Here is a 20841-nt window from a genome sequence, read left to right on the forward strand (position 1 = left end):
CGCCAGAAGCATATAATGTTTAGGCAATTTCAACTCATGCTTTTTAAGCATTTAGAATTAATTTTTACTTCTGCATTTCTGTTTTCCAAAGAAACACATACACGAATCCTGGATTCAGAATTTGCTTATGGACAGTGTTAACCAAACAGGGGCAAGTGAGTGCTCTTGTTTAACGGTTCTTTCATTCCTGTTATTTCCCTGTGTCCATAGAAAGGAGACACTGGAGTCAGGATCTTTCTAGTGATTTATGAGACATTTTAGAATGTATGGGTTTGTAATGGTTGTGGGAAGGGGCTATTTACTGAGGAGAAAGCCACAGTGAGTGAAAACACTTTCTCAGAAGGTTTCTCATTTCTCTGCAGTTGCTGAGCAAGTGCCAATGTCCATTTCTGCTTTAGACTCTGGGGACCATGAAGAGCTCTTTTGGGAAGAGCCTCTTAGGGCACACACTAATCATGTTTCTCAGGTCTTACACAGATGTGGTGCTGCAGAGATTTACACACATGCGAGGGAAAATGGTAAACACTAAACATTCCTAAGTAGGGTTACATTTTAAAATACTGTCATTTTCTTTACCTTTTAATATCAGTGGATAAAGCTGTTCTGTTTTCAAATACAACATCCTCCCTTTCCTGTGCAACTCCTGTTAACTGGCTATGGGTGTTTATAGGAATAACAAAGGCACAGCTTATTGAGAATCTATTCTGTTCCAGACCCAGGGTTAGGTACTTCACAGGCATTATTTCACTTAGTATTAACTACAATCCTCTGAGGTAGATATTCTGTTTTACGAATGAGCAAACTGAGGCTCAGAGAGGTAAAATAAGTTGCCCAATATCACACAGTAGTAAGAAACAGAATTGAGGGTGACATTTAAGTCTATCTTACTCTAGAAACTGAGTTCTTTTTTTTTTTTTTTTGAGATGGAGTCTCGCTCTGTCGCCCAGGCTGGAGTGCAGTGGCACAATCTCGGCTCACTACAAGTGCCGCCTCCCAGGTTCACGCCATTCTCCTGCCTCAGCCTCCTGAGTAGCTGGGATTACAGGCGCCCGCCACCATGCCCGGCTAATTTTTTGCATTTTTAATAGAGACGGAGTTTCAGCGTGTTAGCCAGGATGGTCTCGATCTCCTGACCTCATGATCTGCCCTCCTCAGCCTCCCAAAGTGCTGGGATTACAGGCGTGAGCCACCGCGCCTGGCCTTCGAAACCGAGTTCTTAATCTTTGTGAAATCATTTGATTCCACAGAATTTTAGTTTTCATTTATCTGGTCAAATTAAGCAATAGCTTTTAGTTCTCCACTGTTGATATGGCTTGGCTGTGTCCCCACCCAAATCTCATCTTGAACTGTAGTTCTCATAATCCCCATGTGTCTGTCGTGGGAAGGACCTCATGGGAGGTAATTGAATCATGGGGGTGATTACCCTCATGTTGTTCGTGTGATAGTGAGTGAGTTCTCACAAGACCTGATAATTTTATAAGGGGCTTTCCCTCACCTTTGCTCAGCATTTCTCTCTCCTGCTGCCATGTGAAGAAGGATGTGTTTGCTTCTACTTCCGCCATGATTGTAAGTTTCCTAAGGCCTCCCTAGCCATGCGGAACTGGGTCAATTAAACCTCTTCCCTTTATAAATTACTCAGTCTCTGGCAGTTCTCTATAGCAGTGTGAGAACAGACTAATACAACTGTATTTTTTTTTTTTTTCTTGAGATGGAGTCTTACTGTTGTCGCCCAGGCTGGAGGGCAATGGTGCGATCTCAGCTCACTGCAACATCCACCTCCTGGGTTCAAGCTATTCTCCTGCCTCAGTCTTCCAAGTAGCTGGGATTACAGGTGCCCACCACCATTCCCAGCTAATTTTTTGTATTTTTAGTAGAGATGGGGTTTCACCATGTTGGCCAGGCTGATCTCGAACTCCTGACCTCAGGTGATCCACCTGCCTTGGCCTCCCAAACTGCTGGGATTACAGGCGTGAGCCACTGCACCTGGCCATACAACTGTATTCTAACCTGATTTCTTCTTTATTTTTATATAGCTCTAACATTTGAGGAAAAACAATTTAATTCCATAATAATAATAGACATTTTTTCAGTATTTAGTTTCTAAAGCTCTGTCCTGCACTTGTTCTTGCTAATTCTAACATTCATCTTGCAAGGCAGGCAGTGTATGGAAAATATCCCTAGACCACCAGCATCAGATGCAGAATTCCTTGGTGTGCCGATTTAAAATGCTGACTTCTGCATCCCCCGTGTACTAGGATTAGAATCTGGGCAGTCAGATGGGACCCAAGAAGCTGCCTTTTAAGAAGCCGTCACACATATGAAGGAGTTAGAAAACAATTCCATGAATTTTGGAATCAAAACCTTGATTTCTATTCCATTTTTAGCTCTTTTTAATTGTATGACCATAGGCAAGCTGTTTATAGAGTTGTGGTGAAGATTAAATTAGATAATGTGCATAAAAACAGTAATGTTTAAGAGTATGAGTGATGCTGAAAGCTAATGCTTTTTTAGCACTATGTGCCAGACATTGTATAAACTTTGCATGTATAAACTTATTGAAGCTTCACAGCATCCATGTAAGAGAAGTCCCAATTTACAGAAGAGAAGGCTGGAGCACAGAGATTAAGCTGAGCCAGGATTTGGTATCAGGGAGTCTGACCTCAGGGTTGCATTCTTCAACTCTGTACCCAGCTCTCTTTCATAGTAGGTACCAGTTGATTGTTAATTCCCTTTGGACCATGTGATAAAAACAACAGCAACAAAAACTGATAAGAATACTGGGTGGAAAACAGAGTATTTTCCTTCTGACCTAGAATATGTAATCACTATATGGTAAGTTTCTCTTTGAGATTATTCATTCAGTCCAGTATCAGATGTATGCATTTGATAAGACACAGGAGAGATCTGTTTGCATTATCCAATGGCTTGCTATGTGCAGAGCTACTCAAAATGTAATTCTTGGACTTGCAGCCTCGGGATCATCTGGAAGCTTGTTAGAAAGGCAAATTCCTGGACCCCACCTCAGATCAATAAATCAGAATCTCTGGGCATGGGGTCCAGCAACCTGTTTAAACAAGCTCTGTAGGTGATATTGATGTACTCTGCAGTTGAGAACCACTGGTTTAGAGCATGGAGCGAGAAATTTGTTTTAAGGGTTTATAAAAGCAGCAAAAATGTTGACATGTCTTCACTTCCTGGTGATTTATCTAGAATTATGGTTGATCTTCTTGGGAAAGAGAGTGTTCATTTAGAGGCTTCTCTATTCCAGGCACTGCTAGGTGTTGGATATTCAACTATAAATAAGACATAGTGCTGGTGCCAATGAGGCTGCAGTCTAATGAGAGGGAAAGATAGGCACATCAAACTAGAACACAGTGCATGCAGTGCCATGATGGAGCATGCACAAAGCACCACAGCTTGGCTCTCACTGGAGCTGAGATCAAGCCAGAAAGGCTGTCAGCAAGGTGAGACCTAAGTGGTGCCTTGAAGAATACAGGTTTTCCCTAGATGGAGAAGATGGTCAACAGAAGCTTATTGAAAAACTCAGCCTCACTTCGTTTAAGAGTAGAGTAGCAACAGTTATGATGACTTTGTCCTCAAAGCAATATCCAGTAGGGGAATTACTTATTAGTGGCTACAGATAATTCTACGCATGTATGTGGAATCTAGGCGTAGGAGGTAGGGGGTATTTCAGAGCATAGAGGAGACGTACCAAATAGTGGGTTAGGTCAAATGAGGGAAGAGTTCCTGGAGGAGGAAATCAGATGGGTGTAAATCACAGAGATAAAAAGGTTTTCCAGACAGAAGGGGCAGCTGAGCCCAAAAACAGTATGTAAAGGGCAGTGCTTATAAACTTTTGGAAAGTGATGGCACTTGAAAAAAAGGTAGGATTTATGAGGTACCCTGGGATAAGTGGACAGCTTTTCAAAGCCGGAGGCAGCCCAGGCCATTGAGTTGGAGGCAGCTCAATAGTTTTTGAGGCTTCAATCCATTTGGTGGGACACAGGTTGGTGTACTCTGGTTTAGGGAAGCATTAGTTGCTCTCAATAACTGCAGCATACAGGAAGAGGCTAAAAATGTGGTTTGGAGAGTGGCATAGGTGGCAGACATCATCTCCTGAGGAATTATTTTAATGTATAAAATGAGATCAACTGCCATTTCCAATCAAATGAAAAAAGTTTATGCAGCCAGTATAGCCTACAAAGTATTGTAAAACAGCTGGCCTCTTCTCTAGAAGGGCCTTTGGGTGTGTCTTGCCCCTTTGGGTGTGTCAAGGAAAGAGGTTTTCCTGCCACCTTGGGTGCAGAAAGGAGGTTGTGTGTTGTTGCAATCAGAAGGTGAGAATCTGATTGAACAAGTGCCAGAAATCGTTGTTTTTGAATGGTGACAGCACCACTATTCATTTTCTTCTGTGTGGGATGAGAAATGTCAAGCCCTGCTCCATTGAAAACACCTTTAATTATGCTCATTTGGGCTTTTTTCTTAACAACCACACTTTCTGGGAAATAGATTTGGTACAGTTTAAATGTAACTCTTATCTAAAAGTTTTTTCACATGAACCATGAAGCTTAAGTTGTTTATCCATTTTCCTCTATATGTCTACTTTCTTAGAATCAATTTTTAGTCAGGGCATACAGGGACTAAAGTTATTTGTGCACATGGAAGCACAGCCTCCATCTCCTCAAAAAAGAAAACTGGAGCTTTGGCCCTTGGACAATTTCCTCTGCCTGTCTTTCCCTCCTGGGCCTTATTTTACAATCTGAGCAGAAAGAGCAGAAGCAACAGGTAAGACCATAAGATTCATACTGGAAAAGGTAAAAGCAAACATACAAACAAAAGCCCCAACTATTGGAAAAAGAAAAAAGAACATATCTGGAAATGGATAGAGTTGGAGATGAAATGCTGCTTGGGAATATCCAAGAAGTTTTTGTTTGGGATTTGAGAACTGCCATTTGTGGGGAAGACAAGACAAAAATGGAGAGAACAGATTTTAAAGATGTTTTGCTGCCTGAGGTCAGGAGATCGAGACCATCCTGGCTAACACAGTGAAACCCTGTCTCTACTAAAAATACAAAAAATTAGCCAGGCGTGGTGGCGGGCACCTGTAGTCCCAGCTACTCGGGAGGCTGAGGCAGGAGAATGGCGTGAACCTGGGAGGTGGAGCTTGCAGTGAGCTGAGTTCATGCCATTGCACTCCAGCCTGGGCAACAGAGTGAGACTCTGTCTCAAAAAAAAAAAAAAATTCACTCTCCTCCTCCTGGGACCTTTAGTCTTTATACATATATGTAAACACACATATACACATGTGTGTATATATATGTGTATCTATATACACATATATATGTGTGTGTATATATGTATGTATATGTGTGTATAGATCCCTGGAACCTGTGAATCCTTTAGCCTTTGAGTTTAAAAACTCATGAAGATTTTAGTGCTTTTTCAAAATTTGCTTTCTTTTTTTTTAAAAATGGTTGGTGTTTCTGGGAATGTGACTCCATGACACACTCCACTACACAGAGCTGGAGTGTTGGCGGATTGTACAAGCATACTTTTATTTGAGCTTTAGTAAAGGCTGCATTTAATCAGTCTTTTAGAATTCAGTATGATTTTTGGCTTTCCACCGTGAGATCACTGGTGAGGTTTAAAGGAGGTGTTTGTGCAAAAGAGGAGAGAGAAAAGACATCATCTAGGAGTTTGTAGTAAAGACGTTTCTGTAGAGGCATGGTTTCCTGAGAGTGGTGAAATAAATGAGGGGGGATGCTTCCAGAATAACTTTAATTTCTTGAGATCAAGGTAGTGTATACAATGGTAGAGGAAAATTTTATGTATTCCTTTTTTTCTATTTTAAACCAGAAGCTGGTATCAGCAGAAATTTCTTCTGAGAATTTAGAGCAAAATCTTCCTGTTGTGAAGTTAAGTTTGGGTGAAAAAGGGTGAGAGTGCTGAACAGAGAGTATGTATGTATCAGTAAGCCTTTTTTTCTTTCTAAACTGGTCATAAAATACATATAACATAAGATGTAACGCTCTGGGAGGCTGAGGCAGGAGAATCGCTTGAACCCAGGAGGAGGAGGTTGCAGTGAGTCGAGATTGCGCCACTGCATTCCAGCCTGGATAATAGAGTGAGACTCTGCCGCAAAAAAAAAAAAAAAAAAAAAAGAAAGTACCACCCTAACCATTTCTAAGTGTACAATCCACTGGTGTTAAGCACATTCACATCATTGTGCAACCAATCTCTATAATTTCTAAGTCACATTGCAAAGGGTGTGGATATAGGGAGGGGTGAAGAATTATGGCCATTTTTGCAGTCTACCACAGGATGTTAGAATTTTAGTTGGAGTAGTAGAGGTGAGAAGTTTACCAGAAAAGTATTTGAGTTTCTGTAACAAGATGATTGGTTTTGTATGTCAGTACAAATATTCCAGAACCCTTTGATGTGTTGAAAGTAAGACTTAAGAGGCTATGAATAAATTTTTCTTGGAATGTTTATCAGATAACTTTGGTGTTTAACCATTAAAAATGCCAAAGATTAATTTTTAAAATAACTTAATTTTGGAATAATTTTAGATTTACGGAAAAGTTGCAAGCATAGTATAGAGTCCCCAATATCTTTTACCCAGCCTCCTCCAATGTTAACATCTTATTACCTTAGTACATGTGTCCAAACTAAGAAACTAACATTGGCACCTTACTATTAACTAAATGCTAGACTTTATTTGGATTTCACCAGTTTTTCCATTAATGTTCTTTTTCTGCTCCAGGATATAGTAGGATACCATATTGCATTCTGCCAACTCTTAATTTTAACTGTGAAAAATTCTCAAACTGAAAACTGTTAAAAAAATTCTGGTCTCCAGAATTATGAGAGAATACATTTCTGTTTTTTTTAAAAAAATTCTCATTAAACTGAAGTAGGCTGAAGAAAAAAATGAAATTAATTTAAAAAAATTCTCAAACATCATGATGAAGCTGTTCCTGGCTCTTCTTGGGGTGCCCTCTACTCGAAGCAGTACATTTTCTCAGTTCCTGACTAACTCTGACCATGTCCTTCTTAGTCTCTTCTACTTGGTCCTCCTGGCTTTCTAAAGTGTTGTGATGATGAGGAGTTTATTCCAGCCTCTCTGAGCTTTGGAAAGCCTCCTTCTCTCTTGCCCCTCTTTCAAACTCTGAGCTTCCTCTATATCCCTCTCTCCGGGACCCCCAGGAGATTTTCTCACATCCCCAGAGCTCCTCTCTTCAGCCCATGTCAAGCCTCTCTTAAATGCGTAAAATTAAATGTGTATAACTGCTAGAGTCTGACGCCATTGGGTAGACACGCTCCTTCTGAAAGGTTCCATGCTGCTTGGTTTGCAGCTGTGAATCTCAGTGGTGGTGAGGGGCTGAATGGGCAGGCTCGAGGGGAGGGCAGGACTCTTTCACATTCTGCTTGTCTGTCTTTCCTGTCCATTTGTCATATTCACTGTTAATGATGTGAATATGACACATCCTTGGTTAGGTCCAAAGAAGTAAAAACCAAACCCAAACCGACAAACCAACTAACCAACCAACCAACCAACCAACCAACCAATCAACCACAAACATGTTATAGGGGGAGTTGATTAAATAATAATAATAATATATATATTTTTACAAATATGTAAACTTGTTCTTCTATAGACAGAGATATTAGACTCCCATTGTACCTTTTGTTCATTCATTGTTTTCTGCAGGTCAATCCAAATTCTTCCCACAATTTCAACCTTGGGGCCTTCTCCAGAGCTTAACTTAGTTTCTGGCTGTGTTGTGCATGCCAGACATGAGCTTTGGGGAATGAAGACAATGGAGCGCTGGTCCCAGAGGCCCCAGAACTTGTTTTCTTGACCAGTCCCTGATGTCAGCCAGCCTTGTGGTCATTACCGCCCGCTCAGAAGGTAGAGTGAGACATGCACAGCTGTTGGACTCCCAGGCGGGATAATGTGCCTGCCTTTCTAGCAAACTAATTAGCCAGGCTAAGGCAGAAGCAGTTTTCTCTCCCCAAGTGCTTTCTTGCCTCTGGAAACTTATTATCTTCCTGGGTGTACCCAGTGACTCATGACTTGTCAGCATCATACAAAACATGACTTTTTCTGTCCACAGCAATACAACCCATGTGTTCCTGCTTTTCATTCATAGTCTCTTTTTAATTTTTGTGGGCGCATAGTAGGTGTATATGTTTATGAGGTACATGAGATATTTGGATACAGGCATATAATGCATAATAATCACATAACAGGTAAATGGGGGTATTCATTACCTCAAGCATTTATTCCTTCTTTGTGTTACAAACAATCCAATTATACTCTTTTAGTTATTTTTAAAGGTACAATAAATTATTGTTGAACTGTAGTCACCCTGTTGTGTTATCAACTAGGTAGTGTCATTCTATCTACCTATATTTTCATACCAATTAACCATCCCCACTGGTTTCCCTCCCCCTGCCCACTACCCTTCCCAGCCTCTGGTAAACATCTTTCTACTCTCCATCTCCATGACTTCAATTGTTTTAAATATTTTAGCACCCACAAATAAGTTTGTCTTTCTGTGCCTGGCTTATTTCTCTTAACATAATGACCTCTAGATCCATCCATGTCATTGCAAATGAGCAGGATCTCATTCTTTTTTATGGCTGAATAGTACTCCATTGTGTATATGTACCACATTTTCTTTATCCATTCATCTGTTGATGGACACTTAGGTTGCTTCCAAATCTTGGCTATTGTGACTATAATAAACATAAGTGCTGTAATAAACATGAGAATGCAGATATCCCTTTGATATACTGATTTACTTTCTTTTGGGTATATAACTAGCAGTGGGATTGCTGGATCATATTGCAGCTCTATTTTTAGTTTTTTTGAGGAACCTCCAGGCCGTTTTCCATATTGATCGTACTAATTTACATTCTCACCAACAGCATATGAGGGTTCCCTTTACTCCACATCCTCTCCAGCATGTGTTATTGCCTGTCTTGGATAAAAGCCACTTAACTGGAGTGAGATTATATCTCATTATGGTTTTGATTTGCATTTCTCTGATGATCAATGATGTTGAGCACCTTTTCAAATACACTTTACCATTTTATGTCTTCTTTAGAGAAATGTCTATTCAGATCTTTTGCCCATTTTTAATTGGGTTATTAGATTTTTTTTTTCTATAGAGTTGTTTGAGCTCCTGGTTATTATTCCCTTGTCAAATGGATAGTCTGGTTATTAATCCCTAGTCAAATGAATAGTCGTCAAATATTTTCTTCCATTCTGCAGGTTATCTCTTCACATTGTTGATTGTTTCCATTGTTGTGCAGAAGCTTTTTAACTTGATGTGATCTCATTTGTCAATTTTTGTTTTGGTTGCCTGTGCTTGTGGGTATTACTCAAGAAATCTTTGCCCAGTCTGATGTCCTGAAGAGTTTCCCCAATGTTTTCTTTTAGTAGTTTCAGGTCTTAGATTTAAGCCTTTAATCCATTTTAATTTTTGTATATGGAGAGAGATAGAAGCCTAGATAGAGGTCCTCCTTCTGCCTATGGATATCCAGTTTTCCCAGCATCATTTATTGAAGAGGCTGTCCTTTCTCTAATGTATGTTCTTGCCACTTTTGTTGAAATTGAGTTCACTGTAGAAGTATGGATTTGTTTCTGGGTTCTCTATTCTGTTCCATGGGTCTATGTGTCTGTTTTTATGTAGTATCATGCTGTTTTGGTTACCGTAGCTTTGTAGTATAATTTGAAGTCAGGTAATGTGATTCTTTCAGTTTTATTCTTTTTGCTCAAGATAGCTTTGGCTATTCCAGGTCTTTTGTGGTACCATATACATTTTATGTTTTTTTTTCCATTTCTGTGAAGAATGTGATTGGTATTTTTGATAGGGATTGCATTGAATCTGTAGATTGCTTTGGGTAGTATGAACATTTTAACAATATTGATTCTTCTAATCCATGAACAGAAAATATCTTTCCAGTTTTTGGTGTCCTCTTCAATTTCTTTCATCAATGTTTTCTACTTTTCATTGTAGAGATCTTTTATTTATTTGGTTAAGTTTACTGCTAGGTATTTAATTTGTACCTATTGTAAATAAAGTTATTTTCTTGATTTCTTTTCCAGATTGTTCACTGTTGACATATAGAAGTGGTACTGATTTTTGCATTTGATTTTGCACCCTGTAACTTTACTTTGTTTATCAGTTCTAATATTTTTTTGGTGAAGTCTTTAGGTTTTTCCAAATATAAGATTTATATCATCTGCAAACAAAGGTAATTTGACTTCTTCCTTTCCGTTTTGAATCACCTTTATTTCTTTCTCTTGTCTAATTGCTCCAGCTAAGACCTCCAGTTACTATGTAGAATTAACAGTGGTGAAAGTGGGCATCTTTGTCTTGCTCCAGACCTCAGAGGAAAGGCTTTCAGTTTTTCCCATTCAGTAATACAAGCTATGGGTCTGCTTTATATGGCTTTTCTTTTGTTAAGGTATGTTACTTCTATACCCAGTGTTTTGAGGGATTTTATCATAAAGGGATGTTGAATTTTATCAAATGCTTTCTCAGCATCAACTGAAATGATCATATTGTTTTTGTCTTTCATTCTGTTGATATAATGTATCATGTTTATTAATTTGCATATGTGGAATCATCCTTGCATCCCTAGGATAAATTCCACATAATCATGATGAATGATTTTTTTAATGTATTGGTGAATTCAGTTTGGTAATACTTTGTTGAGGGTTTTTTCATCAGTGTTCATCAGGGATATTGATTTGTAGCTTTCTTTTTTTGATGTGTCATTGTCTAGGGTAATACTGGCCTCATAGAATGAGTTTAGAAATATTCCCCTCTCCTCTATTTTTTAGGATAGATTGAGTAGGATTGGTATTAGTTTTTTAAATGTTTGGTAAAATTCAGCAATGAAGTAATTGAGTCCTGGGCTCTTCTTTGCTGGAAGACTTTTTATTATGGCTTATGTTGTTTTAAATTCTGCTTGATTGTTTTAAATCATTACTTGTTATAGCTCTGTTCAGGTTTTGGTTTTCTTCATAGTTCAATCTTGGCAGGTTGTATGTGTCTAGGAATTTATCGATTTCTTCTATGTAGGTTTTCCAACTTACTGGCATATAGTTTCTCATAATATTCTCTAATGATCCTTTGGATTTCTGCAGTATTGGTTGTAATGTCTCCTTTTTCATCTCTGATTTTATTTGGCTCTTCTCTTTTTTTCTTAGTCTGGCTAAAGGTTTGTTGGTTTTGTTTATCTTTTCAAAAAAACAACTTTTTGTTTCATTGATCTTTTATATTTGTTGTAGTTTCAACTTCATTTATTTCTATTCTGATCTTTATTTCTTTTCTTCTGATTTTGGATTTGATTTGCTCTTGCTTTTTAGTTTTTAAAGATACATTGTTAGGTTGTTTATTTTCAGTTTTTTTACTTCTTTGATGTAGGTGCTTATTACTATAGACTTTCCTCTTAGTACTGCATTTACTGCATCCCGTGGATTTTGATAGGTTTCCCTTTTCATTTGTTTCAAGAAAATTTTCAATTTCCTTCTTAATTTCTTAATTGACCCACTGGTCATTCAGGAGCATAGTATTTAATTTCCATGTGTTTGTACAGTTTCCAAAGTTCCTCTTATTATTGATTTCTAGTTTTATTGTGGTTAGATAAGATACTTGATATGATTTCAATTTTTTTTTTGAAATTTTAAAGACTTGTTTTATGGCCTAACGTATGGTCTATCCTTGAGAATGATCCATGTGCTGAAAATATGTATTCTGCAGCCACTGGATAAAATGTTCTGTAAATATGTATTAGCTCCATTTGGTCAGATTAAATGCAGATTAAGCCTGATGTTTCTTTGTTAATTTTCTGTTTGGATTATCTGTCCAATGCTGCAAGTGGAGCGTTGAAGTCTCCAGCTGTTATTGTATAGGAGTCTATCTCTCTCTTTAGCTCTAATAATACTCAGTTTATATATCTGTGTGCTCCAGTGTTGGGTGCATATATATTTATAATTGTTATAGCCTCTTACTGAATTGACCCCTTTGTCATTAAATAATGACCTTCTTTGTTTCTTCTTGCAGATTTTGTCTTGAAATCTATTTTGTTTTGTATAAGAATGGCTACTCCTGTTCATTTTTGGTTTCCATTCACATAGAATATCTTTTTTCATCCCATAGAACATCTTTTTCATCCCATTATCTTTAGTCTGTGTGTATCTTTACAGATAAAGTGTGTTTTTTGTAGGCAACAGATTGTTGAGTCTTGGTATTTTTTATCCATTTAGCTACTCTATGTTTTTTGATTAGAGGATTTAGTTCGTTTACGTTCAATGTAATTATTGATATGTAAGGACTTACTCTTGCCATTTTGTTATTTATATTCTGGTTGTTTTGTCTTCCTCCTTCCCTCCCTCCCTCCTTTTCTCCCTTCCTCCCTCCCTTCCTTCCTTTCTTTGTTTTAGTAAAAGTGATTTTCTCAGGTGGTGTGTTTAAATTTCTTGTTTTTTTATCTTTGTGTATCTTGTGTGTGTGTTTTGATTCCAGGTTACCATGAGACTTGCAAATACTTGTAGCCCATTATTTTCAATTGATGACAACTTAACACTGGTTATATAAACAAACAAGCAAAGAGAAAACTAATAAAAATTCTACATTTTAATTTCATTCCCTCGCTTTTTAACTTTTTGTTGTTTCTATTTATATCTTGTTGTACTGTCTGTGTCTTGAAAAGTTGTTACAGTTATTATTTATGATAGGTTCATTTTTCAGTCTTTCTACTTAAGGTAGTTTACATACCACAATTACAGTGTTATAATAGTCTGTGTTTTTCTGTGTGCTTATTGTTACCAGTGAGTTTTGTAGTTTCAGATGATTTCTTCTTGGTCATTAACATCCTTTTCTTTAAGATTGAAGAACTTCCTTTAGCATTTCTTTCAGGACAAGTCTGTTGTTGATGAAATCCCTCAGCTTTTGTTTGTCTGGGAAGATCTTCATATCTCCTTCATGTTTGAAGGATAATTTTGCTGAATATACTATTCTAGGATAAATGTTTTTTCCCCTCAGCACTTTAAATATGTCATGGCACTATCTCTCGGCCTGTAAGGTTTCCACAGAGAAGGCTGCTGCCAGACATATTCGAGCTCCTTTGTAGGTTATTTGTTTCTTTTCTCTTGAGGTGTTTAGGATCCTTCTTTATCTTTGACATTTGGAAGTATTAAATGTCTTGAGGCAGTCTTATTTGGATTAAACCTACTTGGTGTTCTATCACCTCCTTATACTTGAATATCCATATCTGTCTCTAGGTTTAGGAAGTTCTCTGTTATTATCTCTTTCAATAAAGCTTCTCCCCAGATCTCTCTCTCTACCTCCTCCTCAAGGAGGCTATTGAGGCTATTTTTTTTAGATCTTGTAGGCATGCTTTATTCTTTTTTTTCTTTTGTCTCCTCTGACTGTGTATTTTCAAATAGCCTGTCTTCAAGCTCACTAATTCTTCTGCTTGATCAATTCTGCTGTTTGGAGACTCTGATGCGTTTTTCAGTATGTCAATTGCATTTTTCAACTCCAGAATTTCTGCTTGATTGTTTTATTTTAATCTCTTTGTTAAGTTTATCTGATAGAATTCTGACTACCCTTGTCTGTGTTATCTTAGATTTAATTGAGCTTCCTCAAAACAGCTATTTTGAATTTTCTATCTGAAAGGTATCAGATCTCTGTCTTGCTGGTGCCTTATTTAGTTCATTTGGTAAGGTCATGGTTTCCTCGATGGTCTTGATGCTTGAGAATATTTGTTGGTGTCTGGGCATTGATGAGTTACGTACTTATTGTAAATTTTGCAGTCTGGGCTTGTTTGCACCCCTTCTTTTTTGGGAAAGCTTTCCAGATATTTAAGAGAATGTGTAGGTTGTGATCTAAATCTTTGTTCACTGCAGCCATATTTGTTTAACAGGGCACTCCAAGCCCAGTAATGCTGTGGTTCTTGCAGGCTTGTAGAGATACCACCTTGGTGGTCTTGGTTAAGATCTAGGAGAATTCTTTTGATTACGAGGCAGAGACTCTTATTCTCTCCTCTTATTTTCCCCTAAACAAATGGAGTCTCTCTCTGCTGAGCTATTCTCTCTGTGTGAATATTGGCTTTACAATTGGCTTTACATACTGAATATACATTCAATAGAAATAGTGCTTCACATTTTGATTTTTGATCTTTTCTTGGACTAGCAATATGTAGTATGATACTATCTTGTGATGGCAGGGAGTGACAATGAGCCACAGCCCCCAGCCAGACACATGATCACCACTGTAAATCACCAACAATCTACAGTATTCTGTGTTTCCAGATGATTTTGCTCAACTGTAGGCTAATGTAAGTGTTCTGAGCATGTTTGACATAGGCTAGGCTAAGCTATGGTGTTTGGTAGGTTGAGTATATGAAGTACATTTTTGACTTACAATATTTTCAATTTACTTATGCTGGGTAAAACACCATCATAAGTACGGTAGCGTTTATATGGATTTAACGAAGCAGGCTAAAGAAATCTATAGAACTCATCACAAATATCTCTAAGTAATTAACTCAATTGTGGACAAAAAAGTAGATATGTAAATTATTTTTTACCCATAACTTGGTAAAGTTTTCAAGCCTGGAATGTTAGATGTGTCTCAGCCCACTTTTCTCTTCTTGTCTGGGCTGATTTTCTTCCTAAGCATTTCATGTCCTCTGTGTTCTGCAAGCCCAGCTGTCTGCTCTCTCTCTTTTTTTTTTTTTTTTTTTTCTTTTGAGCTGGAGTGTCACTCTCTCACCCAGGCTGGAGTGCAGTGACACAATCTTGGCTCACTGCAACCTCCGCCTCCCAGGTTCAAATGATTCTTCTGCCTCAGCCTCCTGAGTAGCTGGGATTACAGGCACGTGCCACCACACCCGGCTAATTTTTGTATTTTTAGTAGAGACGGGGTTTCACCATATTGGCCAGGCTGGTCTTGAACTCCTGACCTCAGGTGATCCGTCCACCTCGGCCTCCCAAAGTGCTGGGATTATAGGCGTGAGCCACCGCACCTGGCCCTGTCCTCTCTTTTTTAATTTCTCTGTGCTGTTACCCAGTTTGCAAGGGTATCCTTTTCAAGTAAGTCATGTCGAATTACTTCTGTTTCTTCTAGAACTTGCTGCTCTTGCTCTCATGTCTTAGGAGCTCACTTTATTTTCTCCTTGGTTTTTCTTATGGCTTGTTCAACTCAGTCTGGCTGTACCCAGCACAGAGGCACATAACAGGCTGTTAATAAAGCTTGGTGATTAAATGCATTGAATAAATGCATGAACACTCTTACTTCAGGCTGCAGTCTTTCTCCTTGGTCTATACTGGGTCTTTCTCTGGTTTATCTATCTTTTCAATTGAAGTCAGGTTACTAGACTGTTTAAACAACAATAAAGATACTGTTGATAAAATTTGTCAAGAAATGCAAGATATTAGAATTTTATAGATAACAGCATATATCCCATTTTTATATTACAGCAGGTTTAACCTTTGTATGAGTTTTTTTTGTTTTTCAAACATTTGTCATTTGTGAGGCCTGTTGCTCAAAATACAAACACAGTTCAATTCCACAGGGTGTCAGGTGGGTTCATATTTGTCAGAAGAAAGTACACACCCACAAGCATTTTAACTTTTAAAGTAAATGCCCAACTTAACCAGCAAAGAATTATACATTTTATTGGAAGTGAGGTCATTATGTTGGGTGAGATCAGATGCAGTTTATCTCCGCACAGCTTCCTGTGAGCTCCAACATTCCTAATGGGATAGGTCTATTAAGGAACATGCTGGGAGGCAGGGATATGGTTCCTGTGAGTTAGGGTCTTAACAAGCTCAAAAAGTTCCCTTCTTGTTTTGCCACTTCCTTTTTATTCTCAGAAACTATACTCTTAACTTATGGGCTTCTTCTTTCATGAAATTTACAAACATTAGGTTCTCCTAATTCTTTTTTTTTTTCTTTGAGAGGAGTTTCACTCTTGTTGCCCAGGGTGGAGTGCAGTGGTGCAATCTCAGCTCACTGCAACCTCTGCCTCCCGGGTTCAAGTGATTCTCCTGCCATAGCCTCCCAAGTAGCTGGGATTACAGGTACCCACCACCACACCCAGTTAATTTTTGTATTTAGTAGAGACGGGGTTTCACCATGTTGGTCAGGCTGGCCTCAAACTCCTGACCTCGGGTGATCCACCCACTTCAGCCTACCAAAGTGCTGGGATTACAGGAGTGAGCCACTGCGCCCGGCCAGGTTCTCCTAACTCTTAATCCAAATGCAGAATCTAGAAGCTCATATCCTTACTTGGGCATGGAAAGCAGGGCTTAAAGGTTTCTATAAAACATTTCAAACTCCAGGGTCCAGTGTCCTGAGAAGCCCCTTTCTTCAAGAATTTTTACTGACTTGACAATCTCCTGGGATCAGACTCTTAAAGGTTATCTGTGATTATCAGAGACCCTTACCACACTAGCTCTTGAAAAAGGGATTGAGGCAGTGTATGTATCAGCTCAGGCTGCCATAACAAGGTATCCCAGATGACTTAAACAACATAAATTTATTTTCTCAAGGTTCTGGGGGCTGAAGTCCAAGATCAAGGTGTTCGCAGGTTTGGTTTCTCCTGAGGCCGCTCTGCTTGCCTTGCAGATGTCTGTCTTCTCCCTGGGGCCTCAAATAGCCTTTCTTCTGTGGTATCTCTTCCCTTCTTATAAGAACACCAGTCCTGTTGGATTATGGCCACATTTTCGTGACCGCGTTTAACCTTAATTATCTTTTTACAGGCCCTGTTTCCAAATACAGTCACATTGGGGGGTTAGGGTTTTAACACATACATTTTGGGGGATACAGTTTAATCCATAACAGACAGAATACCAGACCATTGGTAACCATTTCAGAGTAGCAGATTCTCTGCTGGTAAAAACATTTTTATCTATTATAAATTGGTTAAATGCTTGGTTTTGGGAGCTAAGATGTCCACATTCATGCCCTTGCTCTGCCGCTTACTAGCAGCCGTGAGATCTTGGGCAGGTTACTTATCTTCTTTCTGCCTCAACTTTTGCACCTGCAGAATGGGGATTATCAAAGATCTAGCTCATGGAGGTGTTGTGAGAATGAAATGAGTTAAAACACGTAAAGTGTTGATTACGGTTGGTAGCATGTAAGAAATGCTCAATGAATGTTAGCTGTTCTCATTGTCAAGAAATGTTACTTTCGGTTATGGACTGAATTGTGTCCTTCAAAATTCATGTGTTGAAGCCCCAACCCCCAGACCATCAGAATGGAACCAGATTTGGAGATTAGGCCTTTAAAGAGGTAATTGAGTTAAAATGAGGCTGTTAGGGTGGGGACCTAATCCGATGTGACTGGTGTCCTCATAAGAAGAGGGAGAGACACCAGGGGCGTGCACGCACAGATGGACGCCCTTGTGAAGAGGCAGCAGGAGGGGCCATCTGCAAGCCAAGGGTAGAGACCTCAGAAGAACCCTGCCCTGCTGGCACCCTGATCTTGGACTTCCAGGGCCCCAAACATTGAGAATATAAATTTCTATTGTTTAAGCCACACAGTCTGTGGTATTTTGTTACGGCAGCCCTAGCAGAGTAATACACTCCCTGAAAAGAATGAGCCTAATGAGGTCCAAAGTATTCCCTTCTAATTAAAATTAGGTGGCTGCTCTTTCTGCTATGATGACAACATCCTGATTAGAAGTCACTTTGTCAAAAGGAACTACATTATGAACACCCAAAGAATGGTATGGTATGTTTTTAAAAGGGTACTTTCTCTTTTTGAGGATACTCTGTTGTATATCTATGCAGTTAGGAGAAGTGTGTTTTGATTACCTGCTTGGTAATCCTTCTAAAATGCGAATATAATTATTCCAATGCAAACCTTATCACATATTCTCAAGAAATTTCAGAACTAAAACCAATTTTTTGTTTTAAGACAGATGGCTTAACATATTTTTGTGTATATGTGAAATCTTCTTTATCTTTAAAAGAGTGTGTCTAGTTAGAGAAAGATGGATGGTAGGTAAAGGACCCATAACCTTGAAGTACACAGCTCCACAGTTGAGAGCTGCCTGGCTGGTCAGCAGGGACAGTGTAGCAGTGACCAGCACTCAAACTGCTCTTGGTTTCACAGCAGTGACCAAGTCAGGCTCATGTTCTTCAAGTGGTTTCATAACACTCCAGTGGAGGATTTATGTCTGTGAGTTTTCCCGTTTCTTGGACATCCCAAAGACTGAACTTCTAACAGAAAACTCTAAGTGGGAGGCATGTTTACACCACAGAAACCACTATTATTGGGAGGAGAAAATGTTGTTTTTGGCATTGTAACCAGGGAGACAGACCTACCCCTTCAGGGAATAAAACAAATCCTTTCTTTGTGATGCTCACTTTTTTTGTCCCGTTGAATGAGGAGTTGCAGACGGATATCTCACAGGCCAAATCTGGCTCACAGATGTTTTGTTTGACACAGTGGTATTTATGCAGGTTTTCAATTTGAGTATGTTTAGACAAAGCAAGAATTTTCTAATTTGGCACAGTTCCCATCACTCTGTTGTCTTACATACAGCACACTGGTTCCCATTCATTTATGTGACTTGACTGGATCCTGAATGCATTTAGCTTGCAACCTGGGTTAAATTGTTCCCTGGCCACAGTTAGAGACTTTTTGCTTCAACACAGAAAAAGTTTTTTTGTTTTTTGTTTTTAAAAGCTTTTGAGGTTTGTTCACTATATATAGATCATGGAATACTTTCATTTGCATTCAATGCATTCTGATATTTGAGGGATTTGGAACACTTGTTACTAATACAAATTTTACTGTAGTCAGCAGGAATCAGATTTTCAAATCTACAATTTCTTCTTTTACCTGGAAAATGAATTTTCATATTATAGTTCACACATGGGTTATTCTTAACTTTAAGTCTTGACTGGTGCTATCCAAAATGGTAGCTGCTAGCCACACGTGGCTACTGAGCACTTGAAATGTGGCTAGTCTTAACTGAAATGTGTTGTGAGGGTAAAACACACAATGGATTTAAAACAGTACAAAAATAATGCAAGATATCTTATTAATACTTTCTTATATTGAAATAATATTTTTGAGATAGTAGGTTACATAACATATTGTATTAAAGTTAATTTCACCTGTTTCTTTTTACTTTTTAAAATGTATACTAGAAAATAAACCATTGCATAGGTGGCTTGCACTGTATTGCTATTGAATGGGGCTGGACTAGAAGTTAACCAAAATGAATTTCTAACGACATTAAGTTTACTGAGTTCATGGCACCATATGTTGAGTTTATTTATAATCCTTCTATAAAATCAATAATGAATGATGGCTTCAGTTTCCTGAAAGAGGCCCGTCTCTAGGGTGTGGTGTTAAAGATGAGTGCTAACGAGCAGGAAGTGTGCTGGAGATATATGCAGGTACTAGGTAAACAAAACAGTCCAGAGAGTTTGGGTTGGAAATTAGTTGTTGCTTTGACATGTGGCATGATTTATCCCTTTGCTATTCACATTTCTCTATCAGGCAGCTGCTAGGCTTCTTCTAATGTACTTGCCTGAGTATGCCTGCACACACACACACACACACACACACACACACACACACACCCCACACACACAACTGTGGCTGGAAGCCTCTTTTAGGAGTTCTCTTTGCATCTAATGTGAAAATTCCTCTCCAGTGGGAAGTGACCTTGGTATTACTTAAAAACCCTAACTGTTAGAGATCATTCTTGGACTCTTTTTTTCTTGGTATAGAAATGAGAGAGAGGGAAGTTATGAAATTGATATTGAAGAATGTATGAGAAGGTAGGAAGCAGATGAGAGACTGGAAAGAGAGTGGAATCTTGGAGGGAGAGAGGAGTTTGCATGTTAGTTCTGAACTCACCAACTGTGACTTAGGCAAATCTCACACCCTTTATGGGTCAGCTTCGTTTATAAAAGGTGGTGCTACTGATAAGTACTTTACAAAGTTCACTTACAGTTCCAAGGAGTGCTTTTTAAACTTTAAGATTCACAAACTAACATTTTTATTAGGGAATATAAGCTTTCATGTAATAATCATTATTATCAATAAACATTTGATTGCTAACTAGATGCAAATTACTACCCCTAGAGCAGTGCTCTGGTTTAGAACACTCAAAACCGAAAGCTTTACTCATTGCTGAATTCGGCCTTGTATCTCCTGTGACCTTCACTGTCACAGAGAAGGAAACTGTGTTACATATGTTTCATCTTACTCTACTGTTAACTCATACTTCACAGATTAGAAATGTAATTCTGAGATTGGTAAATTCAATTATGATCCTGTTTGTTGTGGCCAACAAATAGATTATTTAAAAATTGCTTTGCTGTCCTTTTAAATCAAGATAAGAACAATTAAATTAATTACTGATGGCTCTGGAGTGGACATTTCTCAAGGAGCTGATTAATTTGGTTAGGGCTTCAAGTACTTTGGTTTGCTTCCCTCTATTCTTTTTCATAAATTCTTCTTTCTATTCTTTTTAAGTAAACAAGTTTTCACTCTTATGATACCCTGTGCCATGAAACTTACTTTTCATTATTTTAAAAATCACATTTAAAAAAAATTAAAGAAAAAACGCAGAATAGAAACTGTCCTTTGTGTTTATCGCTGTGGGTTGTTTTCTTCCTTTACCTTTTTTCTTTACCTTTTGTTTTAGTGGTCAGCTTTTGATTTGTTTCATATTTTTTTCTGAGCCAAAACATAAATCTTGGTGGATGGAAAGAAGATGAGTAAAAGAGAAAAGGCAGAAAATAAGCCCCGCTAAGAAAGAGAAAGGAAGTAGAACCACCACCAATAA

This window comes from Pan troglodytes, chromosome 11 (genome assembly GCF_028858775.2).
Source record: "Pan troglodytes isolate AG18354 chromosome 11, NHGRI_mPanTro3-v2.0_pri, whole genome shotgun sequence".
Lineage (NCBI taxonomy): Eukaryota > Metazoa > Chordata > Mammalia > Primates > Hominidae > Pan > Pan troglodytes.